Source organism: Mesocricetus auratus, unplaced genomic scaffold (assembly GCF_017639785.1).
Source record: "Mesocricetus auratus isolate SY011 unplaced genomic scaffold, BCM_Maur_2.0 Super-Scaffold_6730, whole genome shotgun sequence".
NCBI classification, from domain to species: Eukaryota; Metazoa; Chordata; class Mammalia; order Rodentia; family Cricetidae; genus Mesocricetus; species Mesocricetus auratus.
The window spans coordinates 6,088,680-6,103,101 of NW_024429184.1; the positions used below are offsets into that span (position 1 = coordinate 6,088,680).

Here is a 14,422-nt window from a genome sequence, read left to right on the forward strand (position 1 = left end):
ATTGAATTAAAGATAGTGCATGGCTAATGTTAGGGCATACCAGCAGGCCCACCTCATTGGGCCTGGTACATCAGACACCTCAGCATAGCCCTGAGATGCTCAGGCTCACAAGTATGACTTAACCCACACACCTTGAGGTCTTAAAAACAGATAGTCCAGTGACTGGTTGCCTGGTTGTTTGGATGGTTGGCTGGCTGGCTGGCTGGCTGGCTGGCTGGCTGGCTGGCTGGCTGACTGGTTGGTTAGTTGGTTTGTTGGTTGACTATTGAGACAGAGTTTCTTTATGTAGCTCTGGCTATCCTAGACCTTACAATGTAGAGCAGAATGGCAATGAACTCACAGAGATCCACCTGCCCCTGCCTTCCAAGTGATGAGATTACAGGTGCATGACACCATGATTGGTTGAGTCCCATTTTTAATGGATTTTATTAAAGCACAGACTATTTTTAAAGACAGTTTTAAGTTGACAAGTAAAAGTAAACAGAACTAAAGTGGCCATTTTAAAGTTTAGAATCCAGACCAATAAATATACTTTGAGTTCCTGTTACAAGCCACATGCTGGACAGAAACTCGCAAACAAGAATGCATTATTCTGATGCCAAAATGCTCCCAATAGGTGAGAAAAAGACATGTGGATGATTACAAGAGAGAGACATGCAGACGATTACAAGAGAGAGAGATGCAGATGATTACAAGAAAGAGACATGCAGATGATTACAAGGATGGACAATAACCAGTGGAGCGAAAAGGAGTAGAGAAGGTCAGAGGACTGGAAAAAAAGCTCCTAGAGTGTGCGCTGGACCCAGAAAGTCATGTGGGATAGGCAGGGCTTGAATTGAACTTTAAGGAACTTATAGAGGTTTCCTATTGAGTAAGGACCCCCCCCCCAACATGGGAAATGTTGATTTCCTTATTGGCCTCTGTCCAAACCAAGAGCAAAGGGGCCTTAGAAAGAGGTCCCTGCAGCTGCTTTCTCCAAATCCAGGGTGGCTTTTATGTGTACCTTCTCTTCATCTCCTTCACTTCCCCCAGTCTCACCATGAATTCAGCAGCTCTCTGCAGGCTCTGCAGATAAGCGGCTCACCAGACGACTTCCACCAGATGACTTTCCAACTTTGATTTTGGTTTCTGCTCCAGATGTTGCACTGATATGGATGAGCTTCTGTCTGCTGCGAATGTGCTGCTTTTATTGGTTGATAAATAAAGCTGCTTTGACCAATGGCCAGGCAGACTACAGGTAGGCAGGAAATCCAAACAGAGTTATGGAGAGTAAGAAGGCAGAGTCAGAGAGACACCATGTAGCCACCAGGGGAAGCAAGATATGAGGTAGCAAGCCATGAGCCTTGTGGTAAAATATAGTGTAATAGAAATGGGTTGATTTAATTGTGAGAGCTAGTCAGTAATATGCCTGAGCCATTGGCCAAATAACTTAATAACTTTAAGTCTCAGGATGATTATTTAGTAAGCAGCTGTGGGAACCAACAGGCTGGAGAGAAACTGGTCCTAGGGGACCAGACGGGACATTAAACATCCAACTACATGTGATGTCCAACGTAGGGCAAGAATTGCCACATAAAAGCTGACAAAGGCTTAAAAGGAGATTCTAAACACAAAAGAGCAGAGTCAAGCACAGCTTCTTGGTAGTAGCATTTTCTCCATTGGGTTCTGTTTGCTAGAGGCAAGCAGAGGCACAGCTCCTTTAAGAGACAGCTTCCTGGTTCATGCTGGTGGCTCTCATGGCTCTCTCAGGAGGTCCTGTGGGAAGCATGCTGCAAGTTACTTGACGGATTTAGCTTTTGCTCGTACAGACAAAAAAAAGTAAGTTTATGGGCTGGCTGCATGCTACCAGATGTCAGTATTGGGGGGGTGGGTAAGCATGATGCTTGTTGATATCTCCAACATGTTGGATCCAACAACCAAAGCTGCCACTGTGGCCCTAGCCATGCCCACTTAGCATTTTAAAAACTCTCCTGGTCAGAAAATGATTACATATGTGCAATAAGGACAGATTCAGACAAAAAGGCTGTCTGAATGTACACGGGCTTGAGAGAGAAAGAGGATAGAGAATAGACATGGTCATAGACAAAACAATAATTTAAGGATAATACACTGAGGTCATTAAAGAAAAAATAGAGGAAACAATTATAATGGGTCCTATAAAGATAGAATATGCAGAGAGTCTGAATTACATATACTATTGTGTTTCCTTTGGATATTTTGATGGTTAATGAACTAACTATGGAGAGACATTTTTTGTGAGGGCTGCAAAGTTAAACCAATATGAGTATTTTAAAGCTATCTTGACTTCAAAAATTGGGTCTAAGTATATGTGTTGCTTTGGAAAAGAAGTTCTGCTTTTGTTTCCACAGAAGATGAAAAGCTGTGGATTCTTTCCAAGCTAATATGGTTTGATCAAGTAAGACCTCCTGAGAGATCTCTGATGAGAATCATGGCCCAGGTGATCCAACATTCAAAGCAGCTTCAAGGCAATTGGCTGAGATGATGCAGCCTCACAGACTACTACAGCCAAGATTTAACCATAAATTTTCTCAGGGTCCCCATCAGATCACTGCAACCAACAATCAGCAGAAAGTAGTCTAGAAAACTATGCCCAAATTGCAAGATATTGTCTGTTTTCATGTAAATAGGGTTGGTTATAAGTGGTTAATGGTCACAGTCAATCTCTTTCTAAAGAAAAAAAGGGGGGATATGATATAGAAATGAATAATTTACACTGGTATGGATTTTGATTTATTGATACAAATTGAAGGTCAATTTTGTTATACTGTATGTATATTTTCTACCCTTGTTTAATGCTTTGTAGCTATATAGCTCCATTAAAAGTGTAATGTATACTTAAGAAATACAAATTAATAGCCATCTATGATAGTCAAACTTATAGTCATGTTAGTTAGGTTTCCTAGATATGCAGATGTATATTTAAGATGGATAGGTGATCTTCAAGCACTTCAAAGACCTACAGAATCTGGCATTTAGACTATTCTCAACAGTGAGACATGTCTGCTCCTGGCAGCACCAATTACTTCAAGAGAACGATGCACATCAAAGAAGCTCCTTATGGAGTTTGCTTTCAGTGTGGCAAGACTAGACATTTGGACAAGAAACTACTCTTGCCTGGTCTGTTTGACTGTATGTTGTTTAAACTGGCCATGCAGGAACCACAGGAAAGTGAGTACTGAACTTGCCATAACAAGATGGGACTGACTTTCAGGTTTCCTGCTTCATGGAAGACTCTTGCAGACATTCTGCAAGACACAGAAAAAAAATGACTGATAAACTTCCAACATAGGTGGGACAGTTCCAAATTTCCTGTTTCACTGAGAAGTCTGACAGACACTCTAGGCCAATATGCTGAAGATGAATGCCTCAGTGTTACAGAAGAATTTTGGGTGACTGTCCAGACAGCCAGATATCTGTCATTTCTAGAGTTTTAGAAGTTGCTTATAATGCACTTCCTGTTTATTTAGATAATGTTATATCCTTCTGGGGTCTTTGATGGAACCGAAGACTAGATATTTTTATAGTTTTCATTAGTTACGACAAAGGATAAATTAGTATAAAATTTCAGACTCACAAAGATAGGATAGCTGATACAGTATTTTCTTTAGTTTTGCCAAATGTAAATGAACTAAATGTTGTAACTATAATTCTTGCTTGATAATTTTCTTGTTATGTATAATTTTACTATGTTAAAGTTAAAATCTTCCTTTTTAATTAGACAGAAAAGGGGAGATGATGTGGGATGTCCTTCTGTATGCTGCAAATACATGTTACTTTTATTGGCTGGTGAATAAAGCTGTTTTGACCAATGGCCATGCAGAGTATACCTAGGCAGGCAATCCAAACACAGTTCCAGAGAGAAAGAAGGCAGAGTCAGAGAGACTCCATGTGTCTGCCAGGGAAGCAAGATTTGAGCCTCGGGGTAGAATATAGTGCAATAGAAGCAGGTTGATTTAATTGTGAGAGCCAGTCAGTAATGTGCCTGAGCCATTGACCAAAAAATTGTAATTAATTTTAAGACTTAGAATGATTATTTAATAAGCAGCTGCAGGGATCAGTGGGCCAGAGAGAAACCAGTCTGGGGGGACTGGATGGTACAGAAAACACCTAACTACATTGCCCTGCCTCCTTGTCACACCTCTGTCCTACCCACCTTCATGGGAGAACTCACAGGTGGGTTTTTCCCATGACATCACACCAGAACTCAGAGAACCTGACCCTCCTTCCTGGAGGAATAGGAGGAGGAACCATTTCAGACAGTGAGGGCAGATGAGAAATAGAAGAGTCCTCTCTATCAAGAGTGATCACTCTACCAGCATTCCAGTGTCCCTGAATCAAGCAGAACCAAGTGTCTGAGACATGTGGAATCTAAGTCCAGAGAATTCTAAGTTCATCAGGTTGTAGGCTCTATCATATATAAAATTATCCCAGATGAGAAGGTGCTTGGAGAAGGGATTTTCAGCATACCTCAGGTCACATGCTGATATTTGTTTTAGTTGCTTTCCTTTTGCTATGATAAGACACACCATGACCGAGACCATTTATTTGGGGATCATAGTCCCTGACCACTGTAGCAGGAGGCATGGCAGGCAGGCAGACAGGCATGACATGGCACTGAAATAGTATCTGAGGGCTTACTTACATCTTGACACACAACCAGGAAGCAGAGAAAACAAACCAACAATGGCATGGGCTTTTGAAACTTCAAACCATGCCCAGTGACATACATACTCCAATAAGGCCACACCTCCTAATCCTTCCCAAACAGTTCCTCCAACCAGGGACAAAGTATTCAAACCTATAAACCTATGGGACTTGAATGTTTCTAATGGGAATCAAGTGGATAATCCCTCCAGCATATTCTTAGGGAAATGATCAGATCCAGCCATTATACCCTAACATACAGCAGTTGCTCTCAGAAAGGAGCTGTCAAAATTGGCTTCGGTTGTCAACGAGACACATTTAGAAATGGGAAACCTCAACTGAGAAACTGACTCCATCAGATTGTCCAGTGGCCATGTCTGTACGGCATTTTTTAAACTGCTGATCGATGTAGGAAGGCCCAGTGCATTGTGGGCAGTAATATCCTTAGGCAGATAGGTCTTGGCTATACAAGAACAGTAGCTGAACAAAGAAAGAAGAGATTCATGGTCTCTTTCTCAATCCCCACCTCCAAGTTTCTCCCTTGGCTTCCCTCAAGGATGGATTTGGTCACAGGTGTTTATCACAGCAACAGGGAAGCAAACTAGGACAGAGGTCTTCCTGCAAACATTGAGAACCAGGCCCTGTAACTTGCTGAAAACCCTCCAACACGGTAAAAAAAAAATTATGCATCTCAAAACAATCTTCACGAGCCCCTCCCTATCCTTTCTCCCAAACTGGAGTATTTTCTCAGAGACAACCCCAGCCTCAGTCTATATTAAGCCCATTAACAGAAATCCGATGGTTTCATGAATAAGAATCTCCCTTTTCTCACCGGACTGTAAGCTCCAAGACGGTCAGAGCCACACGCTACCCTTGAGACGCTGCTGAGAGCCATTCGCTGTTTTGCGTATGCGTGCGGTCTCTCATCCATCTACCCACCTGTAGCATGGAGGCTGTAAACTGTAGACAGACAGGTCTACTGTGTGGAACGCTGACCCCACCACTTACCGGCTGTGTCTGTGTCTACACATCGGAAATGCAACTACCTTATAGGTTTAGTCTGTAGAAGAGACAAACCCTGAGGAAAGTGTCTGGCATATGTACGACCTTGGATTATTATGATGATGCGGCTACTGGTGATAATGATTGTGGATGATGGCGGTAGCCGGGGTGGGGTAAGGGTGGGGTAGGAGTGGGATAGGGGTGGGATAGGGGTGGGGTAGGGGTGGGATAGGGGTGGGATAGGGGTGGAAACCTGCACAGAGGCGGGGGGGCGGGGGGCTGGGATGCGTGAGCAAGTTGCTGCAGACAGAGGACAGACAGACACTACCGTCAGAGGCCGCTCTGAGTAATTCAGCGCAGGGGTGTGCTCCTGTTGCTGGGCTTTTTAAGATCCATTGCGTTTGCAAAGGGAAGACGGTGAGCTCATGCTCGTTTCCCTGGCACTTTCCTGTTTACACGGGTCAGCTGCCCACCTGCAATTAAGCCTTGGAGAGATTTCAGGAGACCTCAGTGTTCAGCAGCTTCTGTTTTAGCCATCCTTTCCCAGACTTGTCTCCTCAGTCACCTGTCAATGTGTCATTTCCCCTTCTGCCTTCCCTCTAATGCGTTTGCTAAAAAACAATTTCCAAACTCTGCTCGTTACCAGGAGAGACAATGAAACAGAGAAAAGAGAGCTGGAAATGCCCTTTGAAGAGTCAAAGATTCCAGCATTCCCCTTCCCAAGGCTCTGCCTTTGACTGACATTGAGACCTGTTTAGAATCTCTCTCTCTCTCTCTCCAGAATCTAAAGCGGCAGCCCGGAGTGGGTTTGAGTTCCGACGGTGGATTGGTTGGGTCTGCACATTTCTCTGGGTGTTGGACAGCAACCTTTTGAGGGTCTCCAGTGGGAAGGATGGGTGACAGGAGAGGGGGGATGTGAAAGAGAGGGGGCTTCCCAGCCCCTCGAAGCCCCCTCTGCTTTCCCCTGGATTGCCTCCTGCCACTCTCTGGAGCCACGAATCTGCCCTCTGCCTACTGCCCAGGTCAAGCGCTGCTTCTGCTCGCACCAAGTGACATATAACTTGACAACGCTAAATGCGAGCATTGAGAATAAAGGCGGACTTAAAAATCCCCGTGGGGTGAGCTTCCACTCTCAGCAAAACCACCAGAGCATCAGGAAAGACACACAGGGTGGGGACATTGCAGAGAGGCGCAGTACACTGGTGACGCAAACATGTAAGCACATGGGATGGCCCTTGGGGTTATGTTGGAAGCCACCGAAGACAGCAGGTACCGGAAGGACAGCGTCGCCTCCGCAGTCCCTCTGGCCCCTCCGATCAAGCAGTTCCGGATCTGGCCCGTTTCCATCCTGACAAGAAACTACATGAATCTTTCTACCTGATCACACTCAAGGAATGATGCCTAGAACACAAGATGCTCAGGGTGTGGCAGCTAACCAGCAAGCCTGGAGAGCAGAGGCCAGGGCCACCTATGCAGGCAACCTGTGATCAGGCAGGGTTTTGACACATCAGAGCCGGGGGACCACGACTCAAGGGTGCAGGATCGCATGCCCTGTCTGGCCCAGATCTGCTCTGTCAGCCCACAGCCCGGGCGAGGCCTCTCCTCCCAGCAGCCTCAGCAGAGCTCACGGAATTGTAGGCACCTTTGCTACTGCTGAGAGTAATTGAGCAATAGCCTCCCAGCAGTCTGAGTCGCAATGTGTTTCTGGGGGAAATTATATACTTTTAACCTCTAAAACAATATAATTTGAGGGTGAATGTATTTTTCCTCAAGAGTTACAGGACCTCTTATTTCCTTTAAAGATCTGAGGTGGGAGGTTATTTTGCTGTCCCTGCATATATGTTTAAAGAGACACCGACAATGGACGCACTTCCAAATGTCAGTTCTGGCAGAGGGAGCTGGGACACTTGGGAAAGCAATGTTTCTACACGGGATTTCGTCAGACGTTAGCCCAGTTTTGGAACCTAAGTGCATTGGCTCATCCCGTTTCTCCCAGGCCTGAAGACTGGAAACATTGTGTCCATTTTGATACACTCCTCTCCTTTGTTGCTCATATCTTCTCAGTCAATCACTCTATCACCGAGTTAGAAGACCACCTAGCCCGGCTTACTTTGCATTGAAATGGCGAGTGGCTGCCTTTCTGAGTGATTCTGCCACCCCGGCATTCAAGCAAGTGCCTTCCACTCCATGCAGAAGCAATAGCGTTGTTTCCAGTTAAACCTCCTGGGTCTCATGAGCAGCCTCGGGTTTTGCATTCTGCATCCCTGCCAGGGGCCTCTTCGTTCATCATCAGGTGACTTCTCTGATCGCAATCTTCATGTGTTTTACCCTACTACCATATTCACAGCAATATTCCCTGCACACCTCAGGGATCATCCCCCAAGCGTGCTCCACCTCGCCTATTCTACTGTGTACTTGACAATCCCCAGCTCTTCTTACTGCTCCAGACAAACCCCAATGCCTCTGGGGCCCACCAACATCCACACTCAGACCTCCGGGCTTTTGTTCACCCAGTTACAGCCGTTTGGAAATTCTCCTTCATCTCCTCACCTCCTGACTCACTCCAACCATCCTCCCCTGTCCACCTTTGGTCTGACGCCTTCCCTGTTCTCCCAAGTGCACAAAAGGTATGTTTAAAACATTTCTGCATTTCGTTATAGACTGTAACCAAGACTCTTGTTCTGTGTGTGTGTGTGTGTGTGTGTGTGTGTGTGTTTTCACACCCCCACCTTAAAACTGCAAGGAGTTGGGCTGGTACAAAGTGTCTGTGTCATCTTGAGACAAATTCTGAAAGATTATCAAATAAGTAGCTTATGAAGACTGGGTGGACAAGGAAAAGGTGCTGTGATGTGTACATGAACCTGAACATGTCAGAAACAAGTCACTGCAGATCACTTCCTTTCTGTTGAAAGATTTCAGGAAGTCAAACTAGGATCAAAGAAGGAACATCACACTGAGTCTCCCCAAGTTTCCAACAAGGACACTGCTGGTCACTAAGAGGAGCAGCCAAACTGCTTGACAGACTTTCCAGATAATCAAATGACCACCCCTGAAAGTGCCAATCATGTTGTGCGTGTGTGTGTATGTGTGTGTGTGTGTATGTGTCTGTCTGCATGCCTGTGTGCAAGTGTGTGTGTGTGTTCATGTGTTCTGTTGTAAGCATACTTGCACTATAGTGCACGCTATGAATATCAGAAGACAGCGTTGGGTCTCAGCCCTCAACTCCCACCTTCTTTGACACAGGGTCTCTTGTTTATCACTGTATATACCAATTTATCAGGTCTGTGAGTTTCCAGGAACTGTCTTATCTCTGCACCTACCTCATCACAGAAGCACTGGGAATACAGACACAGTCCTGCATACGGTGTCTTGTGGGCTCCAAGGATCTGAATTCAGGCCTTCCTGCTTATACCACAAGCGGCTTGCTCACTGGGCTGATTCCCCCAGGCCCATCACACACTTCAGTAAACGGAGACAGTCTAGAGGCGTGCACACAGATACAAGCCAAGGACGTTCTTGAGTCAGGATGACTGTATCTATGACAACCTGAGAAAAATAGACAACAGGTGGGAACAGCATCAGCGACCAATGATAATACAAAACTCTCCGTAAAGGAAGTCATGCAATGCAGCATCCAACAGAAACAAACTGGAAGTGCCTCTGCTAGGCTCGTGCATCCAACGGGACCTGTCACCACAGGTTTTCTGATAAAAAGCTATTTTCTTACTCTTGCCATACATGAGATATTTAATATCCAGGACTGCGTTGAGCTTTACGATGTCGAAAGGTCTTCATGATCTTGAGATCGGGTACGTTGTGGCTCTGTAAATCTGTCTTGCACCCCAGCTAAACTACAAATCTGTTGGCAAGAGTACTGTGACACATGGCAGTAGCTAAGTACATGGGTCTGCTGTCACATAGACACAGGTGTCAATAATAGTTCTCCCACTTACTAGGTTGATAATTTCTTTTTTTTCCCTCTGGGTACCAACTAGAAATTATACAAAATGTGATAGCTCACTTGGTTATTAATGTTCAGTGCAAATGGCCCAGCCCAATGTCTGCATGGAGCGGACGTTAATTAAACATCTTTTCTATTTCCCACTCAGCTAGTGGAGTGATAAACAACTCAACACGGTCTCAGAAGAAGCCATTCGATTCTTACTTGGTTCCTTGTGTTGGAAAGATAGATGAAGAGGTTGCTTGCTCAGTGCTTTGGAGCAGGGAGAATAAATGAAGGCACTCTGGGCAGAAGAATGCCAGAGGGAAGGCACCAGGATGAGAATGAATGTGACTCAGGCTGAGGACTGAGATTCCCCAGGGAGTGGGTGCTGGAAACAAGGTTGGACTAGTAGACCAGACCAGAAAATACAATAGATCTTGCAGTCCTACCTAGCCAAGTGAGAAATGATTTCCTTACCATCCCTTTGGCATATTTTAAAACATTAAACAGTGATTGGACTCATGACACTTTCCTGTTGTGTGAGAGTAATAGCATGCTAAAGAGAAGTCACGAGAGATTTCTCTTCTAGCAACAACCAAGTTATTCCATTCTCTCTCTTCTGCTTGCCTTTCAGAAGTCTGACTTACTGATTTAAACCGGGAGCCCTGTTGTAGCCACAGCTGCCCTAGCTGGCAGAGCTGCAAGGCCTGTTTCCCCAGCCTCTCGTCGCTCCATTTCTTAGCACAAGCATGTTTGACAGGAATATGAGTGGGTGGGAAACATAATGTTTCCAGTTGAAGCTCACTAGAAAGCCTCCAGTCGTGTCATTTTAGAGATTAAAGAAAGTATCATTTGGACACATGAATTTGAATATGATTTATAGATTACTTCCAGAGACATACAGTTGCTTATCTCCCAGGCAGCTGCGAGAATAGACAGTTAGAAGTCATGCAGGAGGTATGCTGCCCTTAGACAGGAGGAAAATACATTAAATCTTAAAGCGGCTGATACAGCAATTAATATTTCAGCCTTCCTTGTGCACGGAAAAAAAAGAGTAAGATTACAAAGATGTTGGATTGCCATGAATATGTGATTTCAGGCTTACTGACTGAAAATGCCTAATTATGTATTACAAGCCTAAGCCCCTCAGGCACTAATGGGCTATTTTAAAATTCTAAAAAAAATGTTTGAGTCTGAAAATCTTGGGTTTTTATCAAGGTTTCAATAGCACAATTCTAACTTATTCCTGAGTAACATTTTGGGAAAGAAGCCAGGCACAGTCAAGTCTCATTATGAGAATTTTTTTTAACTTTTCCAATTTATCAGCAAATGTTCAGCAGTAATGTGCTCCAAGGCTAGTGAACCATGCCCTTTCACCCAGTAAACCCATTAAACAACTTGGTTCGTTTCTGAAGAGATTGTTACCCTTTGTTAAAGAGACAGGGAACCACTTGACAAAAGCTATGAGTTGTCCTATATACTCACCCCTCTGACCCTGGCAGGAGGTGGACTCAGAAACTCAGACTTCAGGTGAGCTGCAAAGTCAAAAAGAAGTTTCAGAGAGAAAATGCAAAGGATTCTGGGCCTTTGAAGTGAATAATAAAGGAGTGCAGCTATTCAAAAAGGTAAGGATGCTGCCTGTTTGATCAAAGGAAAGGAGTCCATTCAAATGAAGTTAATTCTAAGTTCATCATGAATATAGCACAGCTGTTACACACTTCCTTAGACATTTTACTGCGCTTCTCATTGCTGGCTGGTAATCGTATAATACAAAGTAGCTAGAATAAGGCTTATGAAGAATGACAGTGGAAACACAAGATCTGTACAAGATCAAGCCAGTCAACACTCTAGCATTGTCTAAGAATGGGTCCACAAGCAACCACCCCTAACTGAAGAATTAAAGACCATTGATAGCTCCTGGTGGTTGGGGTTATAGTCAATTTTCTTTAAGGGCATAGCCATTGATAAGTTAACCACACTCCAGAGGACAACCCCAGAAGTATATGGATAGCACAAAGTGGAGCTGATGGGCTAGTAAGTTGAAGATGAAGGAAAAGGAGTGTGGGAGAAGAAGGAGGAAGAAATAGAGGAAGAAGAGGAAGAGGCAAATGAGGATGGCAGGAAGTTGGGATGGGGCATAGAGGGGGCGTGGCTTGGGGAGGAGTTAAGGAGAGGTTAAGGAAGGAGTTAAGGAAGGTAAAATGTGGTGTAGGAAGTTTTCAAAGAATTAACTAAAAATATATCTCTAAAAAATAAGGATACTCCATGGGGGATCTTCAAAGTGTGTCACATCATTTGGATCAGGGCCTAGATCCTCCCATGTGTCTAGGCTGAGAGAGTATCCCTGTATGTGGACTGGGCTCCCAAAGTCTATTCGTGTACTAGGGATAAATACTGGTCCACTACAAGAGGCCCCATAGATTAGCCAAACCTCTAAATTGACACCCATGTTCAGGGGTCTGGGTCAGTCCTATGCTGGTTTCCTAGCTATCAGTCTGGGGTCCATGAGCTCCCCCTTGTTCAGGTCACCTATTTCTAAGTCTCACCCTCTCTGGGGAGCAGAAAGGGGATGGGTTGGGGGTCAGTGGGGGGCAGGGGAGGAAGGGAGGAAAAGGGAACTGGGATTTATATGTAAAAGAAGCTTGTTTCTAATTTAAATTTTTTTTAAAAATTGAAAAAAAAGGATATTCTTTCAGCCTAGATACGTAGAGGAGGGCCTAGGTCCTACCTCAAATGATGTGACAGACTTAGAGGACCCCCCCATGGGAGGCCTCACTCTCCCAGATGAGTGGATGGGGAGTGGGATGAGGAGATGGTTGGGAGAATAGGAGGAAGGGAAGGAGAGGGAGCTTGGATTGGTATGTAAAATAAGATCGATTTCAATTTAAATAAAAAATTAATTGAAAAACAAAATAGCAAGAGTCTGGAAAAGTTACAGTCTAAAAGACAAATTCTCAAAATAGTTCAGTCTAAGGATATATAACAGCCTATCCGAGGATTCCTCAGCACCAGGTTGGTAAACTATAGAATCTCAATAGGCATACTAGTATTAATCAGTCCCTTGCTGTGTCCTCAAGGTCACAGAGCCCAGAATGATCAGCAGAAGCATTGTCTGTCCTGAGGACGAAGCACAGTAATGGCTCTCTTGGAGGAACAGAGATATGACTAGAAAGGGAGTTGGTGTAGGAGATGGGACCTGAAAGAGCTTAAACTCATCACTGTAGTGTGAACTGTGGTGTCACTGGAACATGTAAAGAGAAAAGACAAAGAGTTAGTGCTGTTTAGGAGTAAAATTAACTTAAAATACTCTAACTCTTAAAGGCAATTCTGTTGCTTTAGAGACTGTGGAAAGGCCCCAAACTTAAATTCCTCTTTGTTCATAATCACTATGGGAAGACTGGCCCATCTATTCATCTTCTGAGTGCCCTAAGTAAGGTTTTCCAATCAAGAAAGAAGCCTAAAACTATAGAAGACACCAAGTAAGATATTTATATTGAGCAAAGAACTCCCTTACTTATATATAGCAAAACATTTGAGGAAATCAACTGTCAATTTTTAAAAAGTGGACTCAAGTTGACATCAGAAGAAACATAAATGATCCAAAAAGGTGAAAATGCAATTCTTAATGATTCAGATGTGTCCTTAAGACCCAAATTCCGAGAAACCCTGTCTCGAAAAAACCAAAAAAAAAAAAAATGACCCGAATTCCTCCCTCTTACCCTCTCTCAGATCTCCTGGCCTGAGGACCTCAGCCAAGTTGACTCACCCCCAGACAGATGACCAAGCGACCAGGAGCCTGCAGAAAGAGCCAGTCTACTCCTGGCTGCACTCAGGGCAGAGGGCAGAGGACAGAGATGAGAGGCCAGACAGTATTGGATTTGCTTGCACCCACCAAAAGGGAACCCTGGTGGCCTACCCACAAGTTCAGGAAGAGGGCCTTTATATACCCACTGGAAGAAGTGATGGGAAAGAAGTGATATAAGAGCACACTCAGCAACAGAAAAAAACAATATGACACCACCAGAATCTAGAGATTCTACACCAATAAGGCCTGAACACCCCAGTGCAGATGAAGCAGAAAGGAATGACTTTAAAAACACCTTCATAAAAATGATAGAGGCCCTCAAATAGGATGTGAAAAAAATCCCTTAAAGTAATGGAAGAAAAAACAAACGAAAAAAATATAACAAATGCAAGAAAGGGAGGAAAACAGGAAGGAAAAATTAAAAGAAAGGATTCAAACAGTGCAAGGGTTGAAAGCTGACATGGGGACAATAAAATACATAGTCTGAAAGAATGCTGGGAATAGAAAAGCTGGGGAAAAGGTCAGGTAGTACAGTTGCAAGCATAACCAACAGGATATAAGAGATGGAAGAGAATCTCAGTTGTTTGAAGACACACTAGAGAAATAGATTCATCGACCAAAGAAATCTTAAGTTCAACAAATCCCTAACACAAAATATTCAGGAAATATGGGACACTGCAAAAAGACCGAACCTAAGAATGATAGGCATAGAAGAAATTGAAGAAACCCAACTCAAAGGGGCAAAAAACATATTCAACAAAATCATGGAAGAAAACTTTCTCAACCTAAAGAAAGACATGCCAATGAAGGTACAAGAAGTTTGCAGAACACAAATTAGAGTGGACCACAAAAAAAGTCCCCTCACCACATAATAATCAAGACCACATGCATACAGAATGAAGAAAGAATACTTAGAGAAGCTAAGGGAAAAGGTCAAATAACATATAAAGGCAAACCTATCAGAATTACACCTGGCTTCTCCAAAACTCTGAAAGTCAGAAGGTCCT

At 43.9% G+C, this 14,422-nt stretch overlaps 1 long non-coding RNA gene across 1 annotated transcript; it reads right to left on the reverse strand.

The window, feature by feature from the left end:
• Positions 1-409: 409 nt before the first annotated feature.
• LOC110342112 lies at positions 410-9,206 on the reverse strand. Its single transcript, XR_002384111.1, has 2 exons — positions 8,988-9,206; positions 410-1,755 (listed from the first exon to the last, which is right to left on the reverse strand). It is a non-coding gene; the product is annotated as an uncharacterized LOC110342112 (long non-coding RNA).
• Between the last annotated feature and the right edge of the window lie 5,216 nt (positions 9,207-14,422).